Source organism: Cetorhinus maximus, chromosome 19, assembly GCF_964194155.1.
Source record: "Cetorhinus maximus chromosome 19, sCetMax3.hap1.1, whole genome shotgun sequence".
Classification (NCBI taxonomy): Eukaryota; Metazoa; Chordata; class Chondrichthyes; order Lamniformes; family Cetorhinidae; genus Cetorhinus; species Cetorhinus maximus.
In genome coordinates, this window is record NC_135897.1 from 6,076,276 (window position 1) to 6,092,943 (window position 16,668).

The following is a 16,668-nucleotide window of genomic DNA, read 5'->3' on the forward strand; positions in this document are numbered from 1 at the left end:
TCAGACTCTCATGCTGCATTGACCCCATTGGTTCTTCAATTCCCTGTCAGTGGTTAATTAATGCTGCATCACAGCATCACCATAATGAGGCAATACACAAGTATCTGTCGTCACTGAAGTCTTAAACAGCTAACTGCCTCTCCCTTTATTACTCAGGCTGATTCATCTCTCATTTTATCTCTTCCTTTCCCACCTTTCCCCCCGCCTGCTCTGATGGTGCTGACTCATGCTTGCTGACAGGATTATCAGGCACCTTGCCATTCATTGCTTGTGAGCCCAGGAAGTGAATACTGGCAGGCTGTTTGACCATGGTCGGTTTCACAGCCGATCTCACCAGGCAGCATTTACAAGGTGGGCCACTCGATGGTGATCATGAACTGGAACGCCGATTGATTCTTCTCTCCCTATCTCAGGTACTGAAGCCAATTCTAACATCCTCAACTATCACCCTACAATACAGATTGGGGATCGAACCCAGGTCTTACGTAGTTTGCCGTACTCCATTCTCATCTTGAATAAATAGTCTCAGTCTTTTATTTCGATAGTGCACTGCCTTTTGCAGGAGTTGGGCTGAGCTGAATGCTGAAACAGCAGCAATTTTTATTTAACCACCCCTCCGCATCCCGGCTTATGCCCTGAATCCACTGAACGCTCCCTCCTCTTGCCAACGTCAAGGAGCTGTCAATGAGGAGACAGGTATGAATAATCCAACCCCATATCACTTGTACTCTGTCAGTCATCAGTGCTGCTGTAGAGCTGTTGTTTCAACAAGCAGGGTCGGAGCGCAGTAGCGTTTCTGAGGAGGCATTGCAATCCTCCCAAGACCTGGGCACATGCACTGAGACTGTTGCTGCCCTTCAGGTTTATTAATAAATTGCACAATGTCACAGTGCTCCACTCACCAGATTGAGCCCTGTGTCTCTCAGGACTTCTGGATTTAACTGGAAAACATACTTGAGTTGGACACAGGTGAGAAAATGGACAAACTGACCAACCCTGTTTTCTACTCAAATTCCACAATGGCTGCTCAAGTTCCTGCAACCTCAAATGGTCCTTAAACTGATCAACTTTGATGGATTTTCAACATTCCCTCGCTTTCTAATAATGCCTGGTCACAGAGGTTGGGCAGCCTGTTCAGGGTTGCCAACTCTGGTTTATGCTTTCCTTGTGGTTTCATCACATGACCTATCATCTCCAACCACCCAACCCATACTCCCACCATTGGTTATTTGACACTTTCATTCTCTCAATGCACTACCTTTCCATGCTGAATAGATAAGAAGCACACACTCAGTCTGACCACTTCTTGGCACCAATCGGAGATGTCATAGGGGTGCTGGTGTGTCACTGCACCCCAGCTCACCGTGACAAATTGAAGGATCCCCGAGCATAAGATACCACGACTGTTTGTGCCAACCTAACAAGCTTATTTCTTTACTCTTCAAGCAGAGAAAATGACATCGCTATGTTCTGGAATTTTCTTTGTGTATTATGGCTTTCCAATAAGAATAGAACATTGACTAAAGATTTTCATGGACCACACTACGAATAGATACCACCTCTGGGGAAAGTCTGAAAGAAAATACAGAACCATGCTGAATGAGGAAACAAATTCTACTGAACTAATTAGGCATCATCAACCTCTTCATCCCTACCCTGTTGTCTCTCCTTTGCAGTCATCCTTAATATTATTGCTCTCTAGGTCTATTCATGCCTGTCTCAACAAATCGCCTCTAATGATTTCTCCTCCCGTACCTGCACAGTTACATCTGGTATTCTTCAGAATTCTAATCTCCATCCTCAATTGCTCATTTACACACTGCTTCTTGGCAATATCATCACAGATTTCATGTGCATATCAATAGCCCTGAGGACTATACTTTTCTGCCTTCTCTATTGATCCAAAGGCACTACACTTTCCAAATCAGACTCCAATAAACCAGAGTTTCCATCTGATTGGTATTAGCACAGCCAAAGTCAGGAGGGGGTGACTTTGGGAGTCCTCAACATTGTCTCTGCACTTCACTAGGCCCTGCGGCATTAGGGCAATTACAAGCAAGGAAACCTCCTGCTGATTACCACCTACTCCATCAGTACTCCTCCATGTTGGACATCATATGGAAGAAGCACTGCAGAGCAAGGGCACAGAATGTACTCTGGGTGGGGGACTTCAATGTCCATCACCAAGAATGGCTCAGTAGCACCACTACTCACAAAGCTGGGTGAATCCTGAAAGAAATAGCTGCTGGACTGGGCCTGTGGCAGGTGGTGAGGGAACCAACAAGAGGGAAAAATCTACCTGACCTTGTCCTCACAAATCCACACGTTGCAGGTGCATCTATCCATGACAGTATTGGGAGGAATTCCCACCATGCAGTCCTTTAAAAATCCCAGGTTCAAACTGGGGACATCCTCCATTGTTATAAATGCAAAATACTGCAGAAGCTGGAAATCAGAAATAAAAAACAGAAAATGCTAGAAAAACTCAGCAGGTCTGGTAGCATCTGTGGAGAGAGAAACAGAGTTAACGTTTTGAGTCCATATGACTCTTTATACGGACTTGAAATGTTAACTCTGTTTCTCTCTCCACAGATGCTGCCAGACTTGCTGAGTTTTTCCAGCATTTTCTGTTTTCATTACATCCTCCATTGTGTTGTCTGGCACTACCACCATGCTAAACGGATTGGATTCCAAACAGATCCAGTAGCGCAAAATTCGGTATTTCTGAAGCACTTGGGTGATAGCAGCAACAGAACTATTTCCACCACAGTCTGTGACCTCATGGTCCAGTATGTCCGTCATTACCATCAAACCAGGGGCCCTGGCTCAATGACAAGTGCAGAGAGCATGCCAGGAGCAAAACCTGGCATGCCCAAAAATGGAACTTAATAAATTAGTAGCAGCACGGTATAGACAGAGCTAAGTGATCCCACACCAATAGCTCTGAATCCAATTGTGAGTGGACAATTCAATAGGAGGAGATGGCTCCATGAACATACTCATCCTCAATGATGGCAGAGCCCAGTTCGTGAGTGCAAAAGACAAGGCTAAAGCCTTTGCAACAAATTTCAGCTAGAAGTACCGAGCATATGCTCCATTTTGGCCTCTTCCTGAGGTTCCCACCATCACAGATGCAAGTCTTCAGCCAATTTTATTCATTCCAACTGATATCAAGAAAAGTCTGAGCACAGTGAATATAGCAATGGCTAAAAACCCTGACAACATTCCAGCTGTGATTTTGAAGACATGCTCCAGAGTTAGCTATCCCTCTAGCCAACCTGTTCCAGTACAGCTACAATATTGGACAGCGAAAAATTTCCCAGGTATGCCCTGTCCACAAAAATCAGGACAATCCAGTCTTACCAATTACAGACCCACGAGATGGAAGGTGTTGTCAATATGTTATCAAGAGGCACTTAACCTGCTCAACCATGCTCAGTTTGGGTTCTGCCAGTACAACTCAGCTCCAGGCCTTATTCCAGCCTTTGTACAAACATGGATAAAAATGCTGAATTCCAGAGTGTGGCTGCCCTTGACATCAAGGCAGCATTTGACCGAGCATGCATCAAGGAGCCCTAGTAAAACTGAAGTCACTAGGAATCAGGAGGGAAACTCTCCACTTGCTGGAGTCAAGCACAACATAATGGGCTAAGAGATAGTTAGTGTTAGAAACAAGACAGAATTAAGTGGGATCACAAAGAATGCAGAGGTTGAAGTTAAGTTTACAGTGCACGTGCATAAATACTGTATACAGTCCAACATGGGAATGTGATGTAGTGGCGATATTTGGGGCCTGTCTCAAGAAGGGGAGGATTTGATTAATATTTCTGGGCACAAGTTGTTCAGGAAAGATTGGGAAGGAAAGATGAGGAGGGGTAACAGTTTTGATTAAAGAAAATATCAAAGTGTTGAAAGAGAGGATGTCCCTGCGGGGTCAAAGACAGAATCTATCTGGCTGGTGTTATGAAATAATAAAGGAGCTGTGCTCCTTTGTGTATTTTATAGAGCACCAAATAGACGGAAGGCCACAGCGGAACAGATTTTCACGGTAATTCCTAAGAGGCGCAAGAACTAGGGTAGTGGTAATGGGAGACTTTAACTACTCCAGAATTGAATTGGGACAGTAATTGTATTAAGGTTAGATAAGGGGATGGATTTCTAAAGTGTGTTCAGTTGATCAGTATGTTTCGCGCACATGGAAGAAGGAGACATTGCTGGATTTAGTCCTGGGGATTGAATTGGATCAAGGGGAGAATGTCACAGTTAGGGAGCATCTTGGGAATAGGGATTTGGAATGCTCTGCCTGACAGTTCAAGAGGAAACTGAATTATTAATTGGGAGTGTGATCATAGTATCATAAAGTTTAGTTATGGAGAAGGACAGGGAGCAATCTAGAATAAAAATGCTTAACTGGAGGAGGGCTAGTTTCAGCAAATTGAGGATGGATCTGACTCAGGCAAACTGAAATCAAAGACTGGCAGTCAGAAATCCAGAGCAATGAGCGGCTTTTAAAGAGGAGCTGTTTCAGGTACAGTCTAGGTACATTCCCACAAGGAGGAAAAGGAAGGAAAACAAAGCCAGATCTCCGTGGATGACAAAGGACTGAGAGAGTAGAATGAAGCAGAAAAATGGGGCGATGACAAATGCCAGTTTGATGATAATGGGGAGAATCAGGTTTCATATAAAAAGAAGTGAAGTGAAAGGAAATAAGAGAGCTGCAGATAAAGTGTGAGAATAGATTGGCAGCTAATAAATCCAAAGGTCTTCTACAAGAATGTTAACAAAAAAAACAGTGTCAGAGGAGCTGTGGGGCCAAAATGGAGGTCTTTTGGTGGAGGCAGAAGGCATGGCTAAGGTATTAAATTAATACGTTCCATCAGTGTTTCCCAAGGAAGGGGACTTTGCCAAAACTACACTAAACAAGGAAATTGTTGGGCTATTAGATATGATAAAAATAGACTAGAAAGGCTGTCAGTCCTCAAAATGGATAAGTTGCCTAATGCTGATTGGATGCTGAGAAATTGCAGAGGTGCTGGCCACAATTTTCCAATCTTTCTTACATTCAGGGGCGATATGAGAGAAGTGGAGGATTGCAAATGCTGCATCCTGATTCAAAATTTAGGGAAGAAGCTTGCCAATTAACAAGTCAGTTTAACATCATTGGTAGGGAAGCTTTTGGAAACAATAACCTGGGAGAACGTTAACAGCCACTTGGACAAGCATGGGCTAATAAAGGAGAGCCAGCATGGATTTGGTAAGGGCAAGTCATGTTTGGTAAAATGATTGAGTTTGCTGATGAGGTAACAGAGAGGGTAGATGAGGGTAGATGAGTGCAGTTGACGTTCTGTATATAGACTTTCCAAATAAATTTGATACAGAGCCGCTTATTTGGCTTGTTAGCAAAATCAAGGCCCATGGAATAAAGGAACAGGTAGCAGCATGTACAGAAAATTGTTTAAGGGATAAAAGATAGAGAGTTATGATGAATAGCTGTTTTTCAGATGTATGGTGGTGTTCCCCAAGGTTCAGTACAAGGCATACTGCTCTTTTTGATACACATTCATGACTAGGACTTGTGGGTACTGGGCACAATTTTGAAATTTGCAGATGACATAAAATTTGGAAATGTAGTTATCAGTGAGGAAGAAAGTAATGGACTGGCGGAATGGGTCAACACATGGCAGATGAAATTCAATGCAGAAGAATATGAAGTGATTCCTTTTGGGAGAAGAATGAGGAGAGGCAATAAAGGGTACAATTTTAAAAGGAATACAAGAACCAAAGAAACCTGGGTGAGTTTGTACTCAAATCTTTGAAGATGCCAGGACAGGTTAACAAAGCTGCTAACAAAGTATATGGGATCTTGGGCTTTATAAATAGAAGCATTCAGTGCAAAAGTCAGGAGGGAGTGGATTTTACAGGGAACGAATTACCTGCCCCTGAGCTAAAAGTTGGTCAGCATCTCATCGATGTGAAATCTGGCTGCCCAGTGGTGATAATATACTCGGGGTGGCCTTAACTGGAATAGAGTGGGACTTCAGCAACTAGGAGACAGAAAGTCCTGCCCTGGAGAGCTGCCAACCAATCTGATTGACCAGTAGCTCTGTAGTCACAACAGCGCCAAAAGAGAGTAGTGGCCACTGTTGGGACTACAACCAGTGAGGAGATGGTGGTGCAGTGGTAATGTCACTGGACTAGTAGTTCAGAGTCCCAGGCTAATGCTAAAATCCCACCATAGCAGCTGGTGGAATTTGAATTCAATTAATAAATCTGGAATTAAAAGCTAGACTCAGTAATGCTGGCCATTAAACCATTATAGATTGTCGTAAAAACTATCTGGTTCACTAATGTACTTTAGGGAGGGAAAGGTGCCACCCATACCTGGTGTGGCCTAAGTGTGACTCCAGGCCAACAGCAATGTGGTTGACTCTAAACTGTCCTCTGAGTGACCTAGCAAGCCACTCATTTCAAGGGCAACTTGGGTTGGGCAACAAATGCTGGTTGGGGTGGGGAGAGGGAATGGAGTGGATTAAAGAGGCAAGGGGGGGGGGGGGGAGGGACAAAAGAGTGAGCTACCATCTTGGGGAAGGAGGGGTGCCCCTGATGGACACAGAAGGTACCCCCTTTCTGCCCGCTAGCATCCATGGAGTGAAAGCTCCTGGGCAGTTTGCCATACCCCCGCCTTCCCCAGCAAACCAAAGAATTGCGGTGTAGGCAGAATGAGGCCCTTATGTGGCAGTTAATTGTCCACTTAAGGCTATTGATAGGCCTAAGGGAGGGCAGGTGGGCTGTCTGGAGCTTTAGGGAGGGTATGAAGACTTTGGAACAGGGGTTGGGGGGTGGGGGGGTGGGAGAAGAGATTTATTAGGATATGTCCAGAGATAAGGGAATTACAGTTACATAGATAGACTGCAGAAGCTAAGGCTAAAATGAGATTTAAAATCATAAAGTGGTTAGATGGAGCAAATAAAAAGAAACTGGTTTCAATGACTGAAGAGTCAATAACCAGACAGCACAGGTTAAAGATGATTGACCAAAGAACCCCCAGAGGTGACATGAGGAAATATGCTTATTGGGATTTGGAATGTTTTGCCTGGTGGGTGGCTGACACAGGTTCAGCGGTAACTTTCAAAAGGAAGCTGGATAAATAATAGGAGAACAAAATTGCAGGAATACCGGGAAAGACTGGATTGCTGTTACAAAGAGCCAGCACAGACTCAATGGATCAAATGGCCTCCTTCTGTACTGTGCTATACCATGATTCTATGAAAGTAAGATGGTTTTGTTGTTGAGGCCATTCATTTCAGCTCCAGCACATCGCTGCTGGAGTTCCTCAGGCGTTCCTCATTGATGAAGCATCTGAAGATGGTTGGGCCTTGGAGGGGGAATGGGGTGGGTTAGAGAGCCAAGGGGGCCCAACCATCTTCAGGTGCTTCATCAATAACCATCCCTTCATCATAAGATCAGAAGGAGGGATGTTTGATCATGATTGCAGGGCACTCAGTTACATACGCAACTGCTCAGTTACTGAAGGGGTCCTTGTCTGGATGCAGCAAGACCTGGAAAACATCCAAGCTTAGGCTAATATGTGGTAACACTTGTGCCACATAAGTATTAGGCAATGACCATCTCCAACAAGTGAGAGTCTATCTGCCCTTGACATTCAATGGCATTAAAATTGTTGAAACCTCCACCATCAACACTCTAGAGTCACCACTGACCAGAAACCTAACTGGATCAACCACATAAATACTGTAGCTACAACAGTAGGTCAGAGGCTGCATATTCTGTGGTGAGGGACTCACCTCTTTACTCCCTAAAGCCTGTCCACCATCTACAAGGCACAAATCAAGAGTGTGATGAAATACTCCTCACTTAGTTGGATGACTGAAGCTCTAGCAATACTCAGGCAGCTCAACGTCATCCAGGGCAAAGCTGCCTGCAGCACCCCATGCACCACCTTAAACATTCACTTCCTCCACTACTATGGCTTCAATGTCTATGATCTACAAGATTCACTACAGCAGCTTGCCAAGATTTCTTCAACAGCACCTCCAAAACCCAAGACGTCTGCCATGTAGAAGAACAAAGGGCAAAGCCTCAAGACAGCTTCTCAAAGGCAATTAGGGATGTACAATAAATACGGGACTTAACAGGGACGGCCCTTGAATGAGCACATTGAAACGAGAGGCAAAGCAGTGATCATCTACCATTACAAATGGGGCAGCAGTAGTAACGATTGCTCACTGCACAGAGAGAGGTGTAACAGTGAGGATCATTAATAACGAAGATCAGTGAAGGTTATCAATTAAGGCAGGGGGAGACAGAGAGAAAGAGAGAGAGAGAAAAAGAGGCAACTGTGAGGATTAACTATCACCAACAGAGGAACACAAGCGAAGGGAACAAAAATGGCCATAAGATTCACCAAGCGATCTCTGGAAAAGAAGATGGCATGTAATTGCAACAAAAATAGCAAAAGTTTTTTTAAGGCATGTCAGAAACCATAAGGCTATCAAGGATTGTTTAGGGTCACTCAGGATACTGTGATCCAGCTTCAAACTATTTCTCAGGTAATGGCAGAGCCAGTAAATGGCTATTTTGCAACAGTCTATACTCCTGTAAATGTTGCTTCTGTTCCAGATTAGGGTAGGGTGAGGATGTTCAGTATTGAACAGCATTATTAATATTAACATAGGTAGTAATGTCATCTGGGATGAATTTGGAAAGCTCAAAATTAATGGAGTTCCAGGTCCCGAACATATCCATCCAAGAGTGGTTACGGAAATGGAAACAAGTACTCTGTGAAACCCTTAGCCAGACTTCAATAGCTCAATACAGTCAGAGATGGCTCCCATTAAATTAGCAGTTAGATCGTGTAATTACAATTTACAGAAAAAAAAGGTGACAAATCAGTGACAGGTAATAACAGGCCTATCAGCCTGACATCCATTATTGGGAAGATGCTAGAAGAAATCATAAGAGATGCCCTTTCTGATCTCCCTTGGGAAGGGGAGGGGCTATTAGAAATTGTGCATTATAAATTTCATAGATTTTTTGAGGTAGTCACTAGGGCAGTGGATACATGAAATTGAGTATATAATGTCTACCTGGACTTTCAGAATATCTTTGCGAATACACCTTGCCCCAGATTATTTCACAAGATAGAATCGTGCTGTAACAGTAGGGTCTTGAAATGCTGGATTAGAAATTAGCTCCAATCTCTCAGAAAATTGCAAATAAGGGATATGATTTAGTCTGGAGATACGTTCCTAGTTGTGTCTCCCAGGAATAGGTCCTAGGTCCAGTATTCTTCACAGCATTTATTAATGATCTGGACTATGGTAAATAAGTTTGGAGAAGACACCAAGATCAGTGTTAGCATTAAAAAATTAGAGATGTGTGGCCCACTCTCCTAGAAAAATTTCATTTGTTCTTTTATTGTTGATGGGATGGGGAGGCCAGCATGTATTGCCCATCATGAATTTCACTTAAGGAGGTGGTGGTGAGCCATCTTCTTGAATGGAGATGGACTGAATGGCCTCTTTCTGAGCTGTAACCATTGTATGATTTCATGAAGTGGTTCAAAAAAGGGACTCACCATCGCCTTCTCAAGGGCAATTAGGAAAAGGCAATAAATGTGATGGGTTTCTGTAACAATCAATGACATTGACTATTAATGATACTAGCTTTATATTCCAGATTTAGTAATTGAATTTAATAATTCTGCTGCTGTGGTGGGATTTGAACCCATGTCCCCAGAGCATTAGTCTGGGCCTCTGAATGACTAGGCCAGTGACATCACCACCATCTCCCCAAGTTGCTAATTGCAGTCTTGTGATTACTGATGGAAAGAGCATATGTGCGCTGATTTGGATGAAGACAGGATTCGCATTGATGGTCCAATAGGCTAGCAACTCTCACCTGAGGAATGGTCACCTGGTGAGGGTTGAGAGCAGACACTGCTCTTGGACTTGGACTTCATCACTAGTCTCCAGAGGTGGGGTGGGGGGATAAAGTGCAAAAGTGCTGCAAAGACAACAGCCAAAGCAAGGCTGCCCTCATCCAAATTGCCACAAGTGAAAGTGCGAGCCCTCTCAAAACAACTGGGCTCATATCCTCAGCCAAGCAGACCCACCCTGCACCCCTCCCCCACTTGACCCAAGTTTTAAATGTATTCTTTCACACGATGTGAGCATCGCTGGCTAGGCCAGGATTTACCAACCATTCCCAATTGCACTTGAGAAGGTGGTGGTGAGCTGCCTTCTTGAACTGCTGCAGTCCATGATGTGTAGGTACACCCACAGTGCTGTTAGGGAGGGAGTTCCAGGATTTTGACCCAGTGACAGTGAAGGAACGGCAAAATAGTTCCAAGTCAGGATGGTGTGTGGCTTGGAGGGGAACTTCCAGGCGGTGGTGTTCCCATGCATCTGCTGCCCTTGTCCTTCTGGATGGTAGAGGTCATGGGTTTGGAAGGTGCTGTCAAAGGAGCCTTGGTGAGTTGCTACAGTGCATCTTGTAGATGGTACACACTGCTGCCACTGTGCATTGGTGGTGGAGAGAGGTGGTGGATGGGGTGCCAATGAAGTAGGCTGTTTGTCTTGGATTGTGTCGAGTCTCGTGAGTGTTGTTGGAGCTGCACCCATTCAGGTGAGTGAGGAGTATTCCATCACACTCCTGACTTGTGCCTTGTAGATGGTGAATGGGCTTTGAGGAGTCAGGAGGTTAGTTACTCACCATAGAATTCCTAGCCTTTGACCTGCTCTTGTATCCACTGTATTCATATGGCTAGTCCAGTTGAGTTTATAGTCAATGGTAACTTCCAAAATGTTTATAGCAGGGATTCAGCTATGGTAATGCCATTGAATGTTTGATTCTTTCTTGTTGGAGATGATAGTTGCTTGGCACTTGTATGGCATGAATGTTACTTGCCATTTATCAGCCCAAGCCTGGATATTGTCCAGGTCTTGCTGCATATGGATATGGACTGCTTCAGTATCTAAGGAGTCGCGAATGGTGCTGAGCATTGTGCAATTATCAGTGAACATCCCCATTACTGACCTTATGATGGAGGGAAGGTCATTGATGAAGCAGCTAAACATGGCTGGGTCTAGGATACTACCCTGAGGAACTCCTGCAGTGATGCCTTGGACCTGAGATGATTGATATCCAATAACCACAACCATCTTCCTTTGTGCTAGGTATGACTCAAACCAACAGAAAGTTCACCCCCTGATTCCCATTAACTCCAGTTTTGCTAGGGCTCCTTGATGCTACACTCTGCCAAATGCCTTCTTGATGTCAAGGGCAGTCACTCTCACCTTCCCTTGAGTTTAGCTCTTTTGTCCATGTTTGGATCAAGGCTGTAATGAGGTCAGGATCTGAGTAGTCCTGCCAGAACACAAACTGAACATCAGTGAATAGGGTATTGCTGAGTAACTGCTGCTTGGTAGAACTGTCCACGACCCTATCCATCACTTTATTGCTGACCGAGAGTAGACTAATGGAGCATAAATCAGCTGGATTGGATTAGTTCTGCTTTGACAGAATATACCTGGATAATTTTCCACATTGCCATTTTGTAGCTGTACTGGAGCAGCTTGGCTAGGGGCGCAGTGAGTTCTGGAGCACAAGTCTACAGTATTATTGCCGGAATATTGTCAGGGCCATAGCCTTTGCAGTATTCAGAACCTTTAGCCATTCCTTGCTATCACATGAAGCAAATCAAATTTGTGGCGCTAGGGACCTTAGGGAGAGGCTGAGATGGATCATCCATCGGCACTTCTGGCTGAAGATGATCGCAAATGCTTCAGCCTTATCTTTTGCACCATGTGCTGGGCTCCCCCATCATTGAGGATGGGGATATTTGTGGTTGTTAGTTCTTTAAATTGTCCACCACCATTCATGACTAGATGTGGCAGGACTTCAGAGTTTTGATCTGGTTCTTTGGATGTGGGATCGTTTAGTTCTGTCTATCGCATGTTGCTTTCGATGTTTAGCAGCAAATAGTCCAGTGTTGTAGCTTCACCAAGTTGACACCTCATTTTTAGGTATGCCAGGTGCTGCACCTGGCATGCCCTCCTGCACTCTTTATTGAACCAAAGTTGACCCCCCCCCCTGCTTGATGGTAATGTTAGATTGCAGGGTATGCCGGGCCATAAGGTTACAGATTGTGGTTGTATACAATTCTGCTGCTGCTGGTGGCCCACAGCACCTCATGGATGCACAGTTTTTTGTTGCTAGATCTGTCCTAAATCTATCCCATTTAGCATGGTGGTAGTGCCACACAACATGATGGAGGGTATCCTCAATGTGAAGACGGGACTTCGTCTCCACAACGACTGTGTAGTGGTCACTCCTACAATACTGTCATGGACAGATGCATCTGCGGCAGGCAGGTTGGTGAGGATGAGGTCAAGTATGTTCTTCCCTCAATAGTTCCCTCACCACCTGCCGCAGACCCAGTCTAGCAGCTATCTCCTTTAGGAACTGGCCAGCTCGGTCAGTAGTGGTGTTACTGAGCCACTCTTTGGATGGAATTTGAAGTCTCCCATCCAGAGTACATTCTGCACCCTTGCTACCTCAATGCTTCTCCCATCTGATGTTCAACATGGAGGAGTACTGATTCATCAGCTGATATTAGGGGGAGCAGGATGAGGTAGTTGGTAATCAGCAGGAGGTTTTCTTGCCCATGTTTGGCCTGATGCCATGAGACTTCATAGGTGCTGGAGTCAATGTTGAGGACTCGCAGGGCAATAGCCTCCTGACTGTATATCACTGTGCTGCCACCTTTGTTGGGTCTGTCCTGCTGGTGGGACAGGACATACCCAGGGATGGTGATGGTAGCGTCTGGGAAATTGTCTGTAAGGTCTGATTTGCTAGGTATGACTATGTCAGGCTGTGCTTGACTAGTCTGTGGGACAGCTCTCCCAATTTTGGCACAAGGAGGACTTTGAAGGGTCGACTGGGCTGGTTTTGTTGTTGTCATTTCTGGTGCCTAGGTTAATGCCAGGAAGCCCGTCCGGTTTTATTTCTTTTAGACTTCGTAGTGATTTGATACAACTGAGTGGCTTGTTAGGCCATTTCAGAGGGCATTTATGAGTTAAGCACATTGCTGTAGGTCTCATGTCACACACAGGCCAGAGCAGGTAAGGATGGCAGATTTCCTTTCCTCAGAGGGATTAGTGAACCAGGTGGGTTTTTACAACAATTGACGATGGTTTCATGGTCACCATTACTGAGACTAGTTTTTAATTCCAGATTTATTAATTGATTTGAAATTCCACCAGCTGTCGTGGTGGGATTTGAACCCGTCTCCCCAGAGCATTGGCCTGAACCTAGGGATTGCTAGTCCAGTGGCACTACTGTACCACTATGTCACTGCCTCCCCCATGGTAGGGGAGATTGATCTTGTTGCCATAGATCTTGTTGGCAGAGCTAACGTTGGCTCTTGTCATGTCCACCCCAGCATTCCTCATTTACTGCACAGGCAAATGGCAGAATACCAACATCAAAAACTTCAAGTATTAAACTAGGTCCCTCATTACCAAGATCAGGAAATCCATGAGGCGGGGACTTTGCCTATTTAATGTCTCCCTTCCCTGTTATTATCCATTAGCAATTACTCTATGAGAAGGTAAACAAATGGCAATGAGCTAAAGGCTGCAGTCCAAGTTCATAGGCTGTCACATCTAAAGCCTACGAATCACAGCCTTGGCACCTATTATTAGACTAAATATCATGTCCCAAACACCAGACAGAGAATTTTGACAAAATTAACTGTGGATTATTATTTTCGTACAAAGCTACAGTGGTGATGTCACAATTACGTACCAATGATAATGCTAACAGACATCCCAACAAACCCCTACCTAAAATGAAACAGTATATGCCAGTGTAAAAAACACACACACACACCAGCTGAAGGCTTGTAAATTAATCTCTAAACTCAGACATTTAGACACCATTCAAGCTCTGCTTTCTCAGCTGATGACGCCAGCACAGCCTCTCGATTAGGTTACCGCCTTGTAACTCTGTACTAAGTACCCATTACTCTCTCTGAAGTGATGCTGTATGAGTACAATGCAGGCAACAAAAATGAATCATTTCTTGCATGTTAAATAAGAAATACAAATTACCATTTCGACAGAAAGAACGCAGGCAATTTAGGATTCATTTAGTATGTTCTAGAAAGCAGAGTCCTACTTGGCCTGAGGATTCTGATGACCAGTCTAAGTTGCATACCCAGAGATATGAATCCACCTGCTTTGTATCCGTTCCAGGTATTTGGGTCTGCACATTCATTTTCCCTGGCACCTGTACCACTCTGTCCTATTAGCATTTAATTAGATAGACCGATTAGGTTGAGGGATCACACAAATGTAGAATAAACTGTTTGTTAATAACAGTCATGTTATTTGGTTCAGGTGTGTCCTGAAGCATCTAGGCCATCTGCCGTTAAACTCACCTGCCTCTGGTAGGTAAGAATGCGCAGATTGCAAAACCCTGAGAGAGAGGCAGGAGCCCTGCATCACAGAGCCAATTTTTTTTTTAAAAAAACAATGCGTAAAGGGAGGGGTGAGGATCTCTTAGAAAGAGGTCCCTTGATGATATTCCATTAAGAACAACCTCCGTAACCCATTAGCACATGACGAACCCAAGATGGATCTGCATTGCCTTCCATCCCTGGGAATAAAGACAGAATCTGCTGGCAGAGGTTATACGGAAATAGGATAACTCGCTCTGGCGGCCATTTTAGATACTTGTTTTTCTTTCTCAAAAAGTCACAGTGTAATGTAACACAATACCAGCAGAATACCTGTGCACAGATAAGCTTCAAAATGGTCATCTATAAAGAAACTGGGCAGGAATTTTAATAAGGAAACTCCTCTCACCATGATTTTTTTCTTTCAGATTTTTACAGTAAAAACTACCTTATCTTCTCTGGAGGAGAAATAAGCCAGAAAATCATCAATCATGGATGACTTTGGATCAGTCCTGACTAATCTGGGTGGAAAATGCCATTACACCATTGCAATTCGCTCCCATTGTAACCCAACTTTACATGCTAGCCATTGCCATCTTTGGTGTGATTCAGCACCATTCACCATCTGTGAACCTGCACTGTGAACAGCCGGTATTATTATGGGGTAAGGTCTGTTCACTGCCTGCAGCTGGGATGTGTCTGCTGATGGATGCAGCTCAAGGCCAGCGTTCCTGGCTTTGTCCCCGGCTGTGTCTGGGCGGGTGTTACCAGCACATTAGTGGAGGTGAATTAAAACACCCTGCACCTGCTCCGGGAGCATCTCCTGAGACAGAGATAGACACATATAGACAAACACAAACATACACACATACAGTTACACACAAGTATATACACATACATAACACACACATAGACATGCACGCTCACACACACAGACAGACACATACATAGACAGACACAGACATACAGACAGGTACACAGGACACACAAGAGATACAAACAGAAAGGGTGATAGACAAAAAAGGGGAGAAAAAAGATTTGAGGGAAGGGGGAACACAGTCACTCCTTTCTGACTGCCCACCTCTCTCTCTCTCTCTCACTTACAGCTACTGATATGGGTGGAGACCTTGCAGGAAATTTCTCCTGATGATTTACCGCAACAAAAGAGCAGAGAATCAGCACCCAGCCCCGCTGGCCTGCGGAGAGACTGTCGAGAGAAAGCCAATCCCGTCTGCTGCTTCATAAAATAGAAAACAGCCTGGTCTCTCTCTCTCACTGTGCAGCCTGGAGAGCAGGGAGTTATTCAAAGCCTTGACATGGGGATGGAGATTGCAACTCGGAAACAAAGATGACGATGAACTGGAACGGACCGAAGTAATTCAGCAGAATTCATTTAAAAATGAGGACCCCAGAATATATACACACACAGACATTGCATTACAAGGGAAATTACAAGGGAAATAAAGGGCTGAAATTAACTAACCCGGCACCCAGGGTATTGAAGGGAGCTGTCCACTAAACAAAGGCTGTGGGCGAACAGGTTGAGAGTGTTAAGTCTCTGGACCCTTACCTGCTGTTGGAGGCTGGCAGCGAGAGACCAGCGCTCAGTCCATGGCCGAATGCTGCGCCCTCGCTCCGAGTGGTGCTGATGTTGCTGACTGGCTGGCTGGCTGGCTGGCTGGCTGCCGGGGGGAGGGAGGGAGGGAGGGAGGGAGCTCCTGATGCCGGGGACAGAACAGCACAATGTCTCTGACCTCACTGCGTTCCCCTCCCTCCGTCCCGCACTCACGTGTGCGGCTGCGGAATGCTTCACTGCGGCAGCGGACCCCCCCGGCCCTGACTAGACGCCGTGTCCCGGGGACAATCGGGATCACCATGGGGGGGCTTAGATGACCAGGCTAACTCGGGATGGGTTAGGGACAGGCCCGCGGCAGCTGGATATCCAAGGAAAGGTCTGGATAACCAGAGATAAATCCTGGATAACTAGAGACTGGAGGGATAACCAAAAGGTGGAGCCTGGGGTCTCTGATGTAGACCCAGGATAAAGAAACCCAGGGATAATCAGGAAAGCAGAGATTGAGGGATAGCCAGAGACCTGGTGACAACTTAGAACTTGAAGTTAACCAGCTCTACCTGGTAACAATCCAACAGTTTGGCACACTGCCATCTGGTTTGGTCAGCCTAAC

The 16,668-nt window shown here is 45.0% G+C and overlaps 1 protein-coding gene across 1 annotated transcript in view; it reads right to left on the reverse strand.

The window, feature by feature from the left end:
• kif1aa (kinesin family member 1Aa) overlaps positions 1–16,312 on the reverse strand; it is a 324,793-nt gene extending 308,481 nt beyond the window's left edge. Inside the window, exon 1 of the mRNA XM_078563437.1 lies at positions 16,053–16,312. The gene's annotated coding sequence lies outside the window, so the exon portion shown is untranslated. The remainder of the gene's footprint in view (positions 1–16,052) is intronic.
• Between the last annotated feature and the right edge of the window lie 356 nt (positions 16,313–16,668).